Raw genomic sequence first — 20360 nt, forward strand, 5'->3', positions numbered from 1 at the left:
TCTTAATATCTGAGAGTAGTGCATGAACAAGCATTACTGAAAGAAAAACAAAAAAGGCAGTGTCTTATGTGCTGTAATAGGATTAAACTGTTTTTCAAGCTCAATTAGCTGACTCACAATTTTAACTTGGTACCAAGACAGCAGCAAAGCAATTTGTGGGATAGATGGCAAATACCTCCTCAAAAGGATGAATTCTACACCATGCAGGCATGTGTGAGTGAGCTCTAAACAAACCAAAAGGTTTCGGCTTCACCAAAAGATTTATTTTGTACCTGTGATTTGGTCACAGAAAAAACATTATTTACCCAGTATGGTTCTTACATTAATCCTGCAGCCCGAGGCTCCTCTTCGGAGTAACTCGCTAGACAACAGGTCTGTGTGAACAAACACAGATTAAATCCCCTGTGTTCACGCCCAACATTCGTTCTCACCGAATTCTTTACCAAATCCCTTCAGCTGCAATTGCTGCCTTTCAGCCCCATCACGTCACCTCGGTGCCGCAGGCTCGGGACCAATTAGTGACACAAGCTCCTGTCACCTAGGAGATCGGGAGGCAGTGTCATAGCGTTCCCATCTTCAGAGACTCTCCCTGAGACCGGATTTGGGCTCTGCATGACGTTTTACCATATCGGCACACTCCCAGGGCAGCTAACTAGATATTATGGCTGGCCATAGTATTGCCACAGTTATGGTGGTGGCTGAAATGCATGAGAAGCTTTAAGGATCCCTACCAAGGAGGAGAGCAGCATCCTTACAGAGGAAGTGCTGATGCTCCTACAAATTGTCTAGCTCATTGTCACCCTGCGGCTGGGAGCTGAGAGCCAGGAATCACAGATCTCCCCAGTCCCACCTAAATGCCTAAAGCTCATCATTCTAGTCCAGCAAATTCCTTCCTCTGTTTCTGATAAGGAGAACTAAAGCTTGAAATCACTCTGCCTAGAGACACGGGTCATGGTGACACTGCCAGGATGTGTTGCCTTTACAATGCTTATATGAAAGGGTACTACAAAATCATGTAAATCCACAGTGTATTGACCCATTTCAGTGACAGGACTAGCAATTGTTTCACTAAAGTGGTTCACAGCTCAGCAAAGCACCCCAACTATGCAAAAAGCATTATAAAATCATTCACTATTAATCATTTAAACACAGATATTTTTCTGTAATTTTACATGGCCCAGATTACTCTGATTCTTAGGTTTAAAAATGAACAAGTCTATAAGTTTCCAATAAAACAGTGTAGGAGAAGGTTCTCCTTTTTAATTGAATTGGATACTCAGCAGCAGAATAAACACTGCTCGGATTGCCCATGTTCTACCTTAGCATTTGATTAATGTTTAATTGACATTTGCAGGGAATAAATGATTTAGTGTTTTCTCTGTATTGTTCTCTCACAAGAATAACTCTGGAGCAGCTGAGCCCAGTGTGTGTGTTGCACATCCCACCTTCAGAGACATTCCACTGTCCAGAGCTGTTTCTAGGCAATCTGGTCTAGGGAGGAAGGAGCAGGGAAAGAGATGGGGAAGTCACTGCTAAACCTGTGTGCAATGCTCACCTTCCCCACACACCTCCTTAACTGCTTACAAATTCAGATTAGGACTTTTTAATGATCCCCTTGCTCTCACATCTCCTCTCAAGTACTGGCAAACAGGTTTCACACTGAAAAATGTTCTTTTTGAGGTGAGCTGGAGGGAGATTGGAGGCAGAGAGAAGACACAATTGCATTGACCTGTGCTACGAAGGGGTTCTAGACCACCTGTACAGCTCCCGGTAAATCTCTGCTTTGTAACTGTTAAATTTAATAAAATCTTGGTCAGGACATTGATCAGGACATTCACACTTACTCTACAGAATTATTTCCTAGAGCAAATTTCAAACCTTTTGGTCACTGTGTTTGGGGTTTACTCACTTCACATCAGATATTCTTCACTTTCAGCCCTGGTCTGACCACAGTGTTTCACAGACACTCTGCGGTTGCACAAACCACTTCCCCTGCCATGTGCAGTGACAGCAGTTGTATTCACAGAGGAGTTCTAGTAGGAACTTCCATGGGTCACAGCTTAATCCCTGTTGATCTGTGCCAAAGAAACGCAATGGCAGAGCTGGGCCTTTTCCAAAGACTGAACTTTTGTCCTGCCCCAATTACTTACTGCAGAGGGGAAATGTGTGTTCAGTTGGGGCTCCACTCCTTTTGTTAGGCTGGAGCCACTGACGCTGCAGTTTCATTAACTTGGGGCTCGCTGAAAGCCGCGGCCCTCAGAGACAATTGGAACACAAAGTGCCGCCACCCGGCTGGATCCAACTGCTGCTGGCAGCATTTTCGTTCACTCCAGCCCCACCCTAGAACTAAAGAGTGACAGGAAAAGACTTCACAGTACCTTATAAGTTATTTTGATTTTCAAGTGTGTTCTGTTCCCCATGGTGGCTGCCGCTTTACTGAAGTCAAAGCTGAGCATCAGCCACCAGGATGCACACAGATAATGGCACATGCCACGGGAATGTGAGACTATCCCTGCTCCAGTTGCCATGGAAAATGACAGCATGGTGTGATGCTCCAGTGAGGCCATCTCAGGCTGCTTCACTGCCCTTCACAAGCAGCCCTGAGAGAGGAGAGGTGAAATTCCTCCCTGAGATACAAGGAACAGCCCCCACACTATGCAATTGTAGCCTCAGCTCTACGCTTTGGTGACTCAAAGCCTGGGCAAGACACAATTCCCAGCCTGGGACTGGCTCTGGAAAATGGTGATAAGCCATAATATCCCATATTTCAGCTATTTTGGCTGCATTCCTGCATTATGGAATGATGGAATTGATGAACTTGCCACTGGACTGGAAGTAGACATGTCCTTGTGTCTCAGTCAGCTGAGAGCAACACAACATTTCAGGCTGTGCATTGCAATTACAGCTGCTGACTAATTGTGAGAGGTGCCAAAAATTGACCTGCTCACCAGATAGATTAAATCTCACAAATTCTGTTAAACCAGCACTATGGAGACAATAACAAGGCTAATCACTCGCTGTCTTCATTCCACAGCAGAAATGCAGCAGCCTTGAATAATGAACCACCTTCAGCTTGTCTAGACTGGGGTTTCCTGCACACTATGGAATCTTCTCCCAGGTTTCTTTTCACACAATTCTGCCTGCCCAGGACATGCAAACAGATTGGTAACTCACATCACAGAATGACAGACACACGACCCAGACACACTGAGCAGCACAGATCCCAAAGGAATTCCTAGTGACTGAGTTCTGGACAACACACACGAGTCTGTCCAACTGATCCCTACCCATCATCCTGAATCACCCCTCTAAGGAGAGAAAAAGGAATAGATCTGTGTTCCCTGAAGCTCACCTCATATTTATATTCAAAAAACATGGATATCTCATTGACAAAAGCTGCCTGGGAAGGATGAGTGTCTTACAGTGCAAACAATGCAGCCAGGAACTGCCAGAAGCCTCGGCCACAAGTTTTGCCATTTTATGATCAGCTGAAGCAGCAGTAAACTGAGTTCAGTGCCAGATCCTTCCCTGTGAAGGCCGTGAGGTTGCCGAGAGAAGCTGTGGCTGCCCCATCCCTGAAACTATGCAAGGCCAGGCTGGATGGGGTTTGGAGCAACCTGGGACAGGGGAAGGTACCCCTGGCAAGAGTTTGGTCCCTTCCTACCCAAACCATTCTGTGATTCTGTTGTTTCCCATCAGGACAGGGCTTCCTAGCTGGTGCAAGGGTGTTTCCAGGGCAGGATTGTGGAGTGTGCTCCAGTGGAACACCCTCTCAGGGCTGAAACCTGAGGCACAACCTGCTCTGGGCAGTTGCTCTGCTCTGCTCTATGTCAGCAGCCAAGGGCAGCAGGGTCTGTCTGGCTGCCACCTCCCCACTGAGACTGTTTGGGTGGCCGTAGGCTGGGCTGGTCACCTGTGACAACGTGACCAGTGCTTTCATCCTCCTCTTGCTGCCTCACAGGATTTTTTAGCTGGCAGATGAATGAGCCAGACACTCTGGGTAGCACAGCTCCTGAGGAAATTCCTTGTGCCCGAGCACCCAACAATGCCTACAAATGTCAAAAAACATCAGTGAACACTCCGAAAACCCAACTGCAATTACTGGGAACTTCTGAGTTTAATATCCACTATCAAGAGTCCTAAAATGTTGGCACATTTCAAAGATTTTGCCATGTGATTTTTAGTCTTAGGCTCACAAAATCTCGGATTAAAAAAGAGATGTAAAACAAGACCCATCTCTTCTATATTGCACTTATTTCCAAAACTCAAGAGTTCAAATTAAATGGCACTGATATCTCACTATGTACAGTAATTAATGAATTTATTTTACTGATTCTCAGTGAAAATAAAAATATCTGACAGACAGAAGTCCTCAAACAGCTCCAAGTACAGGAAACACTGGTGTGGTGCCTCAAACCTGGTTGGTAAAGATGCTCCAGGCGCTCATGAGACTGAAAAGGCACCAGATGTGATGGCAACACCCTCTCCATCATGTGAACTTGGTTCTCCCATAGATTTTGATTTAGGTATTTTGTTCTTTTGAGGCATCTTTTCTAAAAGCAGACTTTGCAAAACTTCACAGTAAATTAACTCAGTTTGGGGATCTGAGTTGTTACGTAAATATCTGATTAAATATAACGCTGAGCTGCTGCCACTTCATGTTGAAAAACCTACCCAGTAAAAGTGTGCAAGAAGAAATGAAAAATTATCACAGCATGTTGTATAGGAGGGTGCTTTTGAGCTAAAAAACAAGAATACAGGAGAAAATCTATTGGGAAGACCAGTGAACAGTACAGGGAAATATACTGGAGATACATTAATAAAACTTGTCCTTCAGCCTGTTGAACCATTGTTTTCTCTTAGTCTGGGGGGAAAACCCTGAGTAAATTTGCTGTTTTCTTGCTTAATCTACCCCAATATGAGGAAAAAAAAAAGTAGACTTAAATCTTAGGCAAAAACATTCATTTCTCCCCCAAAAGGGCTTGCTCCAAGGGTTTATCTTCATTAGCTGTAGAGAGTAGTGACATATTATTTTTGCATTCCTGTGGACTGCAGCAAATTGTCCCTCTTGGCTGTCATTGTTTCCTATGGAAGCAACAATGGCTCCCATTTATCACAAGCTGACACCACCTGGGATATGGAATTACTGTTCACACTGCAGCACCCAAAAGGATGTGATAAATAAAGCCCCCAGAATACCTAGCAACCAGCAAAAACATGAAAGGAAAAGTACAACTGGTTCAGAAAATGAAGCACCTTTTCATAAATCACTGTGGCTTCCACTTCTAAGCAGCAGCTCTGAAAACGTTGATGAACTTAAAAATTGCCTCACAGGGTGCAGGGAAGGAATCAAGGGGCTGATGGCACCAGGGAGAGAATGCAATTTCACCATTAGAGAAGGTTCTGAAAAACACAGAGTTTTGTGGAGACATCAAAGCATGGTGCAGCTGCTGGTACGTCAAAGGAGGACTGTGCTGCCTCCAACAACTCCCTGGTGTCAGCTCATGGCTGGCATCACCGACACATTGGAATCAGCAAAGAGAGTGACTCCAGGCTCTTTTTGTCTGTCACTTGCTGCTGGCTGAATCAGTGTCTCCATGTTTGCCTGTGCAGGAGGTGAAAGCCTCCTCCTGTACTGATGGAAGGTGTTTCACTGCAGGACATGAAGGGCTCCTCCCCAGCAGGGCAGCCAAGATCCACCTCAGCTGTCTGAGAAATGCCTGAACTTTTGTGTCCTCCCGCAGGAATTCTGGGGTATGCCTTGGCTATTTCTCTGACGTCTGGTTTTGATAAGTGATTTTCAGAGCCTAGTGTCTCCTAGGAATTCTGCAGGAAGAAAGTAGGTGAGGTCATTCAGCTTTTCACTGAATCTCCTTTCTCTGCTTTTGGCCGTTCTGGTGAACATGGCCCTCCAGCACTCGGGAATATTTCTGTCCCCTTAGGAGCTATCGACCACACGTTGGTTTTATTTGTGCACACACAAAAGTTCCATGTCACTGGAAGGGGAAACAAGGTTGACATTAAGCAGGGGAACACAAGCAGCTCAGAGATGCAGCTGTGAGCTGAGTTCATTTATGAGCTCAAGTGCTGGCAGAGCCCGCTCTTGTTTCTCGGCCGCTCCGCTGGCCCCTGGCCTGGCTCCGAGTAGTTGAAGGCCATGGAATAATGGCTGGTTTGTCAGCCTCTTTCATCCATGGCAGGAATACTCTGAACAAAGCAACAAGTAAAAGAAAATGCATCTTATTTTCTCTGCTTCACCAGCACTCTGCCTTGGCAAGTGTGTGACTCGCATACGGCTCTCCTTGGTGAGACTCTTCATATCAGATTTCATTTCTTGCTCCATGGGTTGCCATGGAGACGATGCTGAACCGCTGCTTTTGTAGGCCAGGAGATTTATGACTGCATCCCCAACCAGTCTGCTCATCAGAGCCACACAGGATTCTCTTCAGTATTATGTTTTTTACATAAACAGAAGGGGAAAGAAGCAGGCCCTGCATTTCTCAAAATATTTTTCACAGTCAAACCCTGTATTTTAGACTTTTTGAAGCCTATCAGAGTCTGTTTATATATATATATCACAGCATATTTATGCTAAGTTACTGATTTACAAGTAATGTATAATCACATACACAAGCTCCTGAGTGCCCAGACCTGGCAAGAGTTAAGTGCCTGTATCAAAACAGACCCTTCTGCATTGGCCTTGTTCTTATCTTACTCATACCAGCTTTTTCACAGGCAGAGACAGTGGGATTCCGTGAAGTCACAGCATAAACACGCTCTTTAGAAATCCAAATCACATGATTTATGATTAGGTTATTGTTAATCAAGCCCACAGGAAGCCTGGGTGCTACAGCACACACAAATACAAAGGGGAGCATGTCCCAGCAGCACAAAAGAGTGCATCATTAATATTAATTGTTAGCTAATCTAAAGCATCTGACAACAAATCTTACTACTGCCCAGACAATCGGAAGCTCCGGAATAAACGTTCTCCTCTACCTTCCTGGATGCCATTAATCACACCGGATGCACATTGTTCCACCTTCCCTCAGATGGGCTCATTACCAGACTCCCTGGCATTGCACCAATGGCTAAAGGAGGTCTGTTCCTGGAACAACTCCAGGAGACCTTTGGATGCTCTGGGAGCCACAAGTGGAACCAAAGAATATATTGTTATAATATTGTCAGACAGCACTTGTGGGACATGGCCAAGGAAGCCCACGGGGCACAAACACAAGTGGCAGCTGCTTCTCTTGAGCTGCTCGAGTGCCCTTGCCAGACAGGGAGACCACAATGCTTCCCACAAGGGAAAGTGGGCCAGGAGTGGGATTCTGGGCTGGGCTCACATGTGTTATAAACACAGGGGTTTGCTGAGGGACAGTCCTCTGAGGCGGCTTCAGGGCTGTGCTTTGGCTGGGCTCTGGACTGAAACCATGTCAGAGGGATCATTTTTACAGTGCAGAGCAGAAAAGGCCAGTCAGATCACTCAGCATGTGCCTGAATATTCATTACAGTATCCTCCTTCTTGTTTTCCTGTAGATTTTTTACCTCTTCATGTTTCCCATCCCCTGGCAGGACAGTTCAGAACACGGGTTCAGCACCAGTTGCCATTACACCTTTACCAGCAGCCTTCCAGGCATTTTTCCATCCATTAACGCAGCAGTATTACCCTCTAAATGAGCACAAATCATTTTCTCTGTTAATATTTAATGAAACACAGACTGACCCATTACACTGAACCATGACACATCCAGGCACAAGGGGAAGAAAACAAGCGCCAAGCACAATTTAAATTATCTGTATCAAATCCTCCAAAACGGCCATAAATTCTGAATTTTCAGCTTGAAGCATGGCATCAGCCCAGGCCCAGTGGTGGACAAGTGCTCCCAGCTGTCTGGAAGCAGGGCTGGTTAACGTGTTTCAAGTGTGTCAGGTTTTCTCACTGATCACCAGGGAAATGTAGGCCACTGCACTTCCATTTGCACAGCAGCAACTCAGCAGAGTTGTCAGAGTCACTGGGACACAAACCACTCAAATAAACCCTGAATGTGGAAGGAGAGATGAAATAGAATAAATCTGTAGTTGGCATCCCTGTGATACAACAGGCAGCCCTTGAACAGATGCTGATTTATTGCTGCAACATTGCTGGACCAAGGCTTGCATCGGCTAAAGGATCCAGTCCTTTTGAAAAATATATTATATCTCATTAATATGTTGAGAGGCATCTATTATTAACTAAGTAATTTGATAACCATTAACCTCAAAAGAGCACATTTTCTCAAAAAAAAAAAAAAATCCAAATTGGCCCTAAATCAAGCTCTCTGCTGCTACAGCCAGACTACCCCCTGTAACTGAACCTGCTAATTTAAGGACATTTATTTTGGGAACATGCACCATCACACAGAAATAGTGGTCCATGGGCCCCAAATAGCAGCAAAGGCCAGATCAGGTACAGGAGTCTGAGTGTGATAACTTGGAGTCCTTTGTTAGAGCAATAGCCAGGGAAATGGGCTATGGGATTGGGAATCCAAGGTTGGCAGCTCCCCAAGGTCACTGTGGCTGCAGAGAGGCCAGGAGGGAAGAAGCCCACAGAGCACCAATGGATCTCCCACTCTTCCCAAACTGGTTGGCTCAATGAGATCATAATTAACACGGAGCAGTTTGTTAGATCAGCGTCCATCTAGTATTGACACATATGGCCAAGGCTGTTAATATGCTGGAAGTAGTTAATTAATGCTAACGTGGCTCTGAAGACAGGGCAGCCCTACATTTCAGCAGGGTGGGATGGAGCAGTTTTGTAGAGAACACAGCAGTTTTTAGGTCAACCATGGTACAGCAATCCTAGGCTTACCCTTGGCTTTCACCAGTTGCAGGAGGGGAATGGCAATCCCTGCAGCTCAGGAATGCAAACACAGCTCTGGAGTTCCTACAGAAGTGCACACACATGGATTTGTAGTTGTTCAGGAAGCTTGAGACATCCCTGGAGCTACAACTTTCCAAGCAGGAATGAGGAATGTTTAAAACAAGTACTTTCCTTTTATATAGAGAATTGTTTGGTTTGGTAGAACTATAAATTGCCTGATTACTGATGTTTAATAACCAAATTGACACATGCAATTGTAGGAGACCTTAAAAGTGAAAAAAAAAAAAAAATTAGATGGAAATTCTAGCTCCCAATTTTCATGCTGGAATCCAGGAGTGTATATATATTTATATATATTCACACCAACTGTGGCAGTAGCTGCATGAACAGTATTGTTATTAATTCCAGACTCTGACATTTTTCAGGCACCAAAAGCATTATTTAGACACAAGGTAGAATCCACATTGTTCAAAACCACATGTGAATAATGCCATTGTTGACATTTTGAGTGTGCATGTAGCTCCCATAAATGCACTGAGCATTTTTTTTTCCTCAGTATTCAAACACCTGCTCAGAAGATCAAAACTCTTTTCTTAAAAGTTGAATACACTATGTATCCTCATACATTTAAGTTTTGCAAATGAATCTTCTATTAAAATACATTCGTTCATTCCCCTGAGTGGAATTTATAGCATCAAAAATCTCTTCAGATCATGCAATATATATTATGTAAATATTCCAGTAGAAGGTCTTAATAAGTCAGCATTTCCAATAAATAAAAAACCACCATGCACATGACTGAAAAACCGCCAAATTTATGTCTCTGCTTTCCTCTCACAATATTGCAAATTTTCCTGGGAATAAACTTGGCTTTTAGCATTCCAAAATCTCTCTCTATATCTGTCCAAGTCTTGCACAGAGAAGATCATCCTGTGGTCAATATACAATCCCAAGATGCTCAAACAATATCATTGAAAACATTTCCAGAGTTAAAACTCCAATCTAGCCTACTTCCCTAAATGAAATGTGTGTGTGGCAGAGTGAGCAGCTGGAGGAAGGAGCATTGCTGCAGTGATTTGAGTGGTTCTGCCCACTGTGTCTCACAGTTGCAAAGGCTTTTGGCTACAGAATTAAAAGCCTGATGATTGCTCACCATTTAGGGAGGGAAAAAATGCAGAATTTCAGACTGACTTTATCTGAAAGAACTGGCCTGGATATGACACAGATGAAGTCTCTTGTGATCTGCCTGTGTTTTTCAAATGGGGTCACACACACATCACACACAACCTCTACCGCAGGTTTTGTTGACACTGCAGACACTTCAGAAAGGATGTGGTGATCCCTCACTGGCTGCATCACCATCAGGTAGCTTTGCTCCAGTGATGGTGATTCAGGGAACTGTGGATAGCTCAGGAACTTACAGAATATTTTAAATTAGTGGCTTCTCACTATGTTTTAACACCCTCTTCCAGCAACCTTTAGCTAGCTTCCTCCCCCCGCTTGATGCAGGGCCTTGGCATGGAGGAATCTTACTGATGAAGTTTGAAAATTATATTAACTTATTTGTGCAGCAACACGCAACAAGTCTGACACTTAAAAAAAACAAAAAAAAACCCGCCCCAAAATCCCAACATGATGGGTTTGGTAGTGCAGGGCATTTCTAAAATCTGTTTCAAGAGCCTGAATTCCAGCTGAGCAACAAAAGCTAGATTTAGTTAACAAAACCAGATGTAGCTGTTAAAATACCTGTAAGAAACTAGATTAATAAGAGGGGGAATCCTTCTGAGCCTCAGCAGGCAGCAGTCCATGCAGCCAAGTTAGCAACATAACCCAGCCCCAACTATTGTTTTATTGGATTCCTTTGCAGGGAGAGGGGGCTGCAGAGCAGGAAGGAATTTTAATGCATATATGCATAGAGAAAAGGCCTGTTTTTTCATCTATGTAAAGTCAAAACATACTGGAACCATAAATTACATCCCAGAGAAGTTCAGAGTTTGTATCCTTTTAAGGAATACAGCATAAAGTTAGCACCCCTCTTCCAAGGTATGATCTTCCATCAGTGAGAGATGCTGCTGCCTGATTGCAGCCAGACAACTGGCTCGGCACCAAGAGCCCCAATGTGCCAACATATGGAAACAATTGCTTCCCTTCAGATTGGAAATGACATACCCTGGGTGTGTGCACAACACTCCCCATCAATCACCCCAAATGGTTCAGTATTTGGACTTTAACTTATTATCCAGTGGAGATCCCCAGAGCCTGGTGAGAAGGGCAGCAAAGGTGTTTACACAGAGCAGAAAGCAAAAGAGCTGCTGCCCCAGTCTGAGCCTTTCTGGGACAAGACTGCATTTCACATGCCAGCACAGATCTTGCTCCAGCTTCGTATAAAAGGAGCTAACTCTTGAAGTTAGACCTCTTCTTGCCTTTTACTTTCCCCTTTCCCTTGAAATAGAGCATACTTGTCATTTAAAGGTACCTGTGACACAAAAGGTTCATGAAAAAAACCATCTTTGGAACAAAATCTCAGCTACTCTAAATAAGAAAAGCCTACAGAAGCCAAAAACCACCCCCAGGGCTCCAGAAAACCCCCACACCTTGGCAGCCTCAGCAAGAGAAGTGAGGGGAGAGGTTTAAAAGTCAATATCTGTCCATGGGTTACATACTTTGACACCATTGACAACATCTCTGTCTCAGTGAAGATGCCATGGGCCTGCAACATAAGGGAAAAATCAAGAGGATTTTTTTATAATGATGTGGAGATCAGGAAGGTAAATTCCTATTGAGAATGCAAGGAAAGCCTTCATTCAAGGAGTTTTCTGGGTTCATATAGCAAAGGATAGTGAAAGGAAACAGAAAACTTCCTAAAGAACTGCTGGGACAAGTGAAAAGCCAGGAAGGGTCTGTGTTTTAAATCAGTAAACACCAGTGATGGTGGCACTTTTGAAGTCACTCCTTAAGCATCCCAGGAAACTGAAATTGTGGCTCAGTAGAGGTGAACATATATTTTTCTCTTGCTTTCACCAGAACCAAGGGTTCACAGCAATGTTGTAATTCTATGGGTGACATGATTGATTATTTCATGCTAATGGAACCTCTGGAATTAGCTCTTCTGTGGATTATAGGAAAAGCAACGTTTTCACATGGAAGACAAGAAGCAGAAGCATACCCGGCTGTACTGTACAGGAGATAAACCATCACCTGGGCTTTTGGCAGGAGTGAGGCTGTTGGTTAAGGTCTTGTCTGGGCCACCAAGACAAACAGACTGAACCCCCACCTCTGTTCCTGCAGTAACTCCAGGTTTTCTCCAAGCCTCCCCAAGGCAGATTTTCCAAAAGCACGTGAAGATGCAGACAAGCACTGTGGAGGATTTACAAACACCTCTCTGCAGGTTGGAAGCTTATCAGCACCTGTTGGTGTCCTTTGGGTCTTGTCTGAGGGAACATTACAAATGTCATTATTCAGGTCCAGCCAAATTCTCCCTTCAGGCACAGAACATTTCCATGCAAGTGAAAGAGCAGTGAGCTCATATCCAAGGGTGGGACTGAGCCCCAAGTAGAGTAGGAAAAAGGATTTGCTGTGTGACAAAAATAGGCCAAGTGCCTTGTCACATCTGACAAATGCCTCAGATGGCAGGGAACAGCTTTTGGGGGCTATTAAAAGAGCTCCTGTTTCCATCGATCAGCTGACTCCTTGTCACAGGTAAGTTGGTGGCCCCCTTCTCAATGGCAATGTAAAATAGGTCTCAGCATCAGTGGGCAGCAGGGAACTAACCATTATTATTTCCTCATCCCTAATGTTTCCCTCACTGCCATTTGTTGATGCACTATTCTAGGCTGGGTTCTGCAGATCATAGAGCTTTTTATCCTCACTTACTCACAGGAGCTGCTCAAATTTCGGGGGAAAAAAATAATGCAGCCATTTACAACAGAGGCTGCCAAATCAGGCGCTTTCTTGCTGAAAGTGGGATGTGATTATGTGCCTGGGTTTGGATATTTCCAAACATAAAATAAAATTAGGTCGGACCCAATACACATTCCTAAAGTCAAGGGTCCTGCTGCAGACAAGGATTTAGGTAATAGCTGTGATCTGCTGCTAATGAGCAGTTAATTCGTGTTGCTTATTTGTGTTTATCATTTGTAAACAGAAAGAACTAACACTCGAGGAACCCCTTCAATGGTGGGTTTTGTGTGACTTACCCCAGTTTATGTCCACTAAACAGCTGAGGAGAAATCAGCTTGGTTTTGCTGCAAGGAAAGCAGAGTGCCCAAATGAAAAGACTTCTAACTCATTTCAATTTGAAAAAACAGAAGTGGGCAATTACATTTCCCAGCAGATACTGCTCTGGTGCAGGAGAAATATTTGTTGGTCTGCCCCTGGCTGGCAGACAGGCAGTTGTTGTGTGTGTGTACAGAATACTTTCATTTTTTGGCATGGTGCAGCATTGCTGAAATACCAAAGACCATGGCTAATTAAGTGGAGTGATGGAACAGAATGATTTATGATAAGATTTAATTGGTATGAATGTTCCCATAGAGGAGTTACTGTGTCTGTCTGGGAGGACCAGATGTTCAGCTCAGGGGGGCACTACTCGACTGGAGCTGAGGGGTAAAGGGCACAGGGGTGCCCTGTGCTTGCTCCCAGCCCTGATACTCCAGGAGCAATTTAGGGAACACTGAATGAGTCTTCTGCTGTCACGCGGTTGCAAATCCCCAGGATCAATCACAGCCCCTTTCCCCAGTAGTGCCTGCTCACAACGGAGCACCTACTGAACCTGAGCAGGGATGGGACTGCCCCAGATGCTTCACAGGAGGACAGACCAGGAGCCAGCCATTAACTCCCTAATGCTGATGCTTTCAGCTGATCATTCTGATTTTTCAATAATAAAATATGCTTATCTTAACTTTCTAAACAGGAAATCAGCCTTGGATAAGCCACTCATTAGACTGATCCTTGCTCCACAGCTTGGCTGACATCACTGGAACAGGTTTCTCCAGTGTTCCCCATATGGACCTGCATAGAAACTTTCCCCAAGTCTCCCATTTGGGGCTCCAGACTGGACTAAACTGGCAGTGCTGCAGTCTCCAGGGATACAAAGTTTCACAAGGCCAAAAATCACTGATCAAAGCACAGGGCAATAACCACAGCCATATTAGGAGCAGTAAATTGGTACTGCCAAGGGGAAGGGTTGGCCCTTCAGAGCATTCTCCTTCCTTGGACATGGACAGATGATCCAGCATTCTGTTACAGGCCACTTCCATCTGCCTTGACATAAGGCCAACACCAAACAGCCAGGAGAGCAGAGCCAAGATATTTCCTAGAAGAGCCCAAAAGATTTCCCACAAGCTAACAAGATTTGTCACAAGGGAACATAGATTTTGTGCTCAGCACATGTTTAGGTCACCAAGTCTGGCAACAGCACCCATGGAAGAGTCACAGGCTTCAGGATCCTCCAGGTAAAGGTAACTACAATCCCCACACTCCAAATTTCACTATTACTTCTACAATCACTATTGCTGCAGAAAGAATCAGAAAAATGAAAATAATTCCCTGATTATTTGTCTCACCCTTCTCAGTGTTCAGTAAAATCTGTCATGGTTCTAAATGTGGCCTTTTATTTTCTACTACACAAGCTTGACTATACAGACTGAATTTTAAAACATGGTTTCATAACTCCCATTTGGCTGTGAATTCACTGCAAGAGAGTCTGCACAATTAGAAACCTTGCAGCAGCTGGGCTGTAACAGCAGCCACCTGACCCCTGAGCACCAGGTTGACACTGGATAGAACATACACGAGTTAAGATTGGCTCTGTCACTCCTTTCTGCTAACATTTGGCAGGGATCCCCTGAAGAGCCAAGAGCACTGATTTACAGAGATTTGTGCCTGTCTGATCATGACATTCCTGTCCATGCTCCTCTCCTTCTCTAGAAGGGAAAAAAGAGCCAACAAGTGCTATTCTCTTTCCCCTTCTACCATGGAGGAAAGAAAGCCAGCACATGATAGTTCTTGCTGCAACACAAATGGTTTTCTTCTGATGCTGTTCCCTCCCTTTGCTGGCAGAGACCTGGAGAGATCCAAGATCTGCCCAGTCAGCATCATCTTGGCTTCTACGTCTTGCAGAATGGATCTGCTTCAATTACTGAATAGAAAGAGCCCTGAGTAAACACCCCTTTCCCTCCTTAAACCAGGGCAGACAAAAAACTGTCCCTCTGTTCAAGGAAGTATCTCCCCTTCTTTTTCATCTCTCTCTTAATTACCATAATTGTCAAAGGCTTTTCCGTCTACATCTGATTGCTCAGAAGTTGCCAAGTAGGGAGCCCTTCTCTCCCAACTTGAAAATCTATTCCTATTAGCCCACAGAAACAGAGCAGCTCAGAGCATTAGAGAATTATGCTTATTTCAAATGTATCAGGCTCTGGTACTTGGGAAAACACATTGGGTTGCTAGAGTATAATTAGTTGTGTTTCCAAGTGTTTTTTGGCATTAAACAAGGGATCCATAGGACAGGGGTTTTTCAGTTGAAGAGAATGCAGTTCAGCCATAACACTCTGGTCTCCAATGCTGATGCTGCCACGCTGCTCTCCTGGAACACTCTTTGGTGACAGCGACAGGCTCAGCTGATCCTCTTGGCACAGTCAGTAAGGGTGTTGGCTCCCAAACCAGTTGCCCCAGAATAAATACACATGAAGTGAAGAAATGCAAGATTGCAGCTCTCTCTAGCAACTTCTTGCAGAAACAAGCTGTGGTGAAAGTCACAGCAACAGCAGTTGAGGGTGAGTGGCTGATCAGACAGTGCTCCCAGGCCCCCCAAGGGACACCTGCTCTGCCAGCCAGGCAGCTCACCTGATACTGATATGCTTTTAGATGAGGCTTTCCTGCTCACCTAAGTCTGATTTTATGGAGTATTTAGTTCCCCAAATGTCCTACTAGCAGGGAATAAAAGGCCAGTCATCCATTATGCTGACAAAACACCAGCAAGAGGGAGAGAGCCTGTCTGACCTGTTGGTTAAAAATTGGTCTAGACTTGCTCTCGTTAATTTGCTTTAGAGACAGCTGGGAAAAAGGATAGGAGACTGAATTTACCTGCCATGAGACAGTCATTGTGCTTCTGTGCTACCTATGCTGCTCAGCCAGCAGACACTGCAAACTCTTGGCCTCCCATGGCCCAACTCAGTCAAACTCAAGAAAACCAGTAATGCTACCTTTAAATAGCTGAAAGGAGGCTCCTCCAACCTCACAGCCTCCAGACGTGGAGCTTTTAAATAGAAGTACTTCCTCATACAGTAACTCCTAAAGGCTTCCTTTATCCATGCCAGTAGAAGGGTTGTTACTGATACAGGGTTATACAGCAGGTGAACTCTCAGTTTTTATAGCTGTCTACTCAGGATGGGGAAGAGAGCTGGGAAGAAACACTTCAAGTGACGTCAGCAGGGTAATTTTTAACACGTATTGATATATGGAAACAAAAATAATCTCTCACACAGATGCTCTCCATATAGTATGCTTGAAAAATGTACCTTTTTTCCTTCTGAATATAGGCAAGGATGAACAACACAACTGCTAAACCTATTGGCAGAGAGCAACTGCTTGACTGTGTCCACAGTGCAATCAAGTCAGGTGACATTCAGTACTAGAGAAAAGTTTGAGGGTTTTCAGCTGCTGCTGACTGAATTCGGTCAGCAAAGCCAACTTAGGCTAGTGCCTGATCAGATTTTTGGGGCTCTACAATTCACTGGAGTTTAATGACACATACAGGACCTTAAAACCCATCCAGTCCCAGCCCCTGCCATGGTCAGGGACACCTCTCCCTATCCCACCTGGCCTTGGATGGAAAGGGGCAGCCACAGCTTCTCAGGGCAACCTGTGCCAGGACCTCAGCACCCTCACAGGGAACAATTTTATTCTGTTTTGTTTTTCTTCTGTCATTTGAAGCCATTCCCTCTTCTGATATTGAAAGAGGAAGTGCAAGTTGTTCATACCTAAGTTGTTTTGGTGTCTTTTGCTCCCCAATAGTATAACTGCTCATTTAGTAGCCTTACACTGGAGCTAATTCATCCTACACAATGTAATTGGGATTATCGTGCCACTGGTGAACATGAGCAGCATTTATCTGGGAGAGATACAAAGTCTCTGTTGGCAATTCTTGTGCCAATATTAAACATTCCATCACTATTCAGGCTAAAAGACAAAAGAAGACAAGGAAAACTCTCCTCATTGATAATATTTAAATATGTTTATACCACTGTGTACTGGTTCAGAAGTCAGCATGCTCCAGATGATATTAGTGATTGCTCTAAAACCAGAACAAAGTATATGATCTGGCTTTAAGTTTTTGTGAATGCCAAAAATTAAATTTTGTTCTCATTCACATTAATTTACTGCTACTTACTCCTGACTTATATAAGGCAATGAAGGTGAGGTTGTACAGAAAGCTGCAGTGAAAATGACTCCTTGGCTCTCCTAAACGAAGATTCTGGCTCACTTACATCTACCACTGGATCCTGAAGGTACAAAATGGATTCCTGGACCGGGCTGCCTATTTCGAGAGTTTGTTTGGTATTTAATTCCTGATTTAATTCTGTGATATCTTTCCCTGATCAGACCATGATACCAGCTTTCCCAAGTGCTACTGCCTTGCTGATTTCAATGGTTTTGACTGCTCTTATCAGCTGCTTTGGACACTGATTAGCTGAGTACTCTATGCCTCATCAAATGCTGTTTTCCTGATTTGCTTGCCAGGACTAATCTTAAGAGATCTCTCCCAGAATCCCCAGTTGCCTCTCTGTGAGCATTCCCAGATGCTCCGTGGTCTCCTTCTCCTTTTCATTTTTCCTGTCCCATAATGACACTTCTGCTCACTCCACTGACACCTCAATAATGTGCAGTTACCATGGGCTCCCCCATCCTCTCTCTGCTCTGTCATTTGGATCTACATCTCCTCTGCAACAGAAACCAATTAGAAGCAATTAAGTACTTAAGTTACAAAAGGAAATGGTTCTCAGTGACAAAACATTCACCAGCCAGCTCAGTCAAGACAACGTGAACTGAACTTTTATCACAGTGATAAACCAGAACTGATCCTGTGATCTACAGTTAATGTTTAAAACAGAAATGCTCTCCATCAGGGCCAAAGGCTGTTTCCTGATCATTTTCTCGTGGTGGAGACTTCTCCCATTGCCTTTGAGGAGGAATCACATCTCTGAAAATTTCCAGCTGGTTTTATTCTACATTCCAATTCCATTTACAAACAAATGCCTTTTATTAAGATATTTTCTTAGACTTGGCAAAGATGTTTTTCCTGTCTAGGAAATCAGGTAAATTAACAAAATCTATAGAGAGTTCAGGTTAACTGTTATTCTCCTTTCCATTTGTTCAAAGGTTCTGAACGAAGTCATAATTAAATCTTGTCACTAGGTCAAATCTCATTAAATGAGACACTTCTAGGAATATTAGACACTGTCCAGCATTCTTTAAGACAGGGACTGCAAGACAAACCTTTCTCCACTGGAATTCAGACATTTTTATATTAGAAATTTTACATTTAGAGTTGAGGCACAACCCTTTTTTCTTTTCCTGGGCATGTCTTGTCCCTGCTGAGTGTTATGAACAAAACAGCCTGGCTGGGACACTTGGCTCGAACTAAGTACTGACATTGAAATGTTAATTACCTAATTGCTCCTGGGAATCACCTACAACCCCACCCAAACTAGGACTGGGATGCAAAATAATCCAGTGGAATCATGGGAGGGGGTTTTGGGGATGAAAAACACCCCAAAATGAAAAAGAGGGGCACAGTGGAGGGGGCTAGATGGGTGTGCAGGTTGGGGAAAAGGGAACCCCATCCCTAGTCTGTATTTGATCTGTCACCATAACCTGCAGAGGACCAGACTGGACTGGGCTCTGGGAAGCAGGCACAAGGAAAACAGACACTCTTCCTGGTGTTACCAGGAGGGAAGGAGAGGAATAGCTGCCGCTGGATCCTCAGCAGCAGGCTCTGGACATCCCCCCACCCTTTGGCTACCAGTGTGCCAGGAGGAGAGAGGACGGTCTGCTGATCGGGACTTCAGATACAGACTGGACACCTCTTCACCTTCAGCTACCAGTGTGCCGTGGAGACTCCAGGGACAGACTCTGCAGCCTTCTCACCCTTCGGGTACCAGGAAAAAGCTACAACAGCCCCCAGCCGAGCTGACTTTTTAATAAAGAGCTGAACATTATTAAAGGCATGGACCCCGTTCTTTTCACTGAGGGTGAGCCTTTGGATCCCAAATGCTAATTTCTGCACTCTTCTCAAGCTACTAAACCTTATGTATTCCATCTTTTATCTTTTAATACATCTTTCTCTTGGCTGGCAGTCAACTGTTGTCCATTGTTTTGCACTTCCCCATAAATTCTGGATGTGCACAGAACAAACATTTCCATAATGGTGGCCACAACTTTGAGAGCTCAGGAAAGAGAAGCTTTTCCCTGTATGGAGTTATTGGATGCTTGATGTTTTCCAGGATCCTTCCTTGGCCCCACACAGAAAGCCCATAAGAGCACCTCCAGAGGATCCAGGATTCACCTGTGGATACCACTTAACAGATTTGGGGATTTAACAGGCCTGAGTTTCCTTGACAAAGCTAAATCCCATCTAAAACACCAGTATTAGAAATAGGCAGGACTTCAGAGAGCCAAAACAGTGTTATTCTGTAAAATCTAGACTGCATTAAAGTCTATGATATCCATCTATTATGTGGCCTGGATATTTCCAAATACACTTAAAATACCGCAGCAAAAAACTGCAAAAAGAGGGATTCCTGCATTTTTCCTAGCCAAGATTCCCAAAAGTAGTTTATTATCATGAAGTAATTAATATTATTAACATTTATACTTCTGCCAGAAGAGGCAAGACCTGAAATACTTAGAAAAATACATTAAAGGTCTTATTAAAACCTAATTTGTGGAAGAAATGAGAGAAGAATTTTAATCCTGTAATGAGGGACTCACTAATGAAAAAAATTCTTACAGAAGGCTTTCCCAGGAAATACCTTGCTTCATAAAATTAATTTGTATAACATCCCCATCTTTTGGATTTTTTTGGATTTGGAAAGCTCTTTGAAACTCTGTTTACCCACCATGTGAGTGGCTAATTAAAAAAAAAAAAAAAAAAAAAAAGGAGAAAAGAGAGAAAAAGAAGTACCAAAGAGGCAGTTTAATAGAGTAAGTCCCTTCAAGAAAGGTATCTGTACATAGGTTAGAGAAATCCCTGCTCATTCCTGGGCCTGAAACACCTGGAATTGCACAGAGCTGGAGCTTGGCTCCACATGGAGCCCTGGGCAGAGCCTTCCTCTTTGGCTGTGAGGAAACAGCTCCTGAACTCTTTGGCTGTGAGGAAACAGCTCCTGAAAGGGGCTGTTCCTGCAGGCAGAGAGGAGGAAAGGGGATTGATGGAGATAAATGGCCTGGAAAGAGGCTGTTTCTCTCCCTTCTGCAGTTTGGGATGGAGCCTAGGATA

At 44.0% G+C, this 20360-nt stretch overlaps 1 long non-coding RNA gene across 1 annotated transcript; it reads right to left on the reverse strand.

The window, feature by feature from the left end:
- LOC110474312 (uncharacterized) lies at nt 1–2413 on the reverse strand. The gene is made up of 3 exons (XR_002466061.3): nt 2379–2413; nt 322–374; nt 1–36 (listed from the first exon to the last, which is right to left on the reverse strand). It is a non-coding gene; the product is annotated as an uncharacterized LOC110474312 (long non-coding RNA).
- Between the last annotated feature and the right edge of the window lie 17947 nt (nt 2414–20360).

Source organism: Lonchura striata, chromosome 3 (assembly GCF_046129695.1).
Source record: "Lonchura striata isolate bLonStr1 chromosome 3, bLonStr1.mat, whole genome shotgun sequence".
Lineage (NCBI taxonomy): Eukaryota > Metazoa > Chordata > Aves > Passeriformes > Estrildidae > Lonchura > Lonchura striata.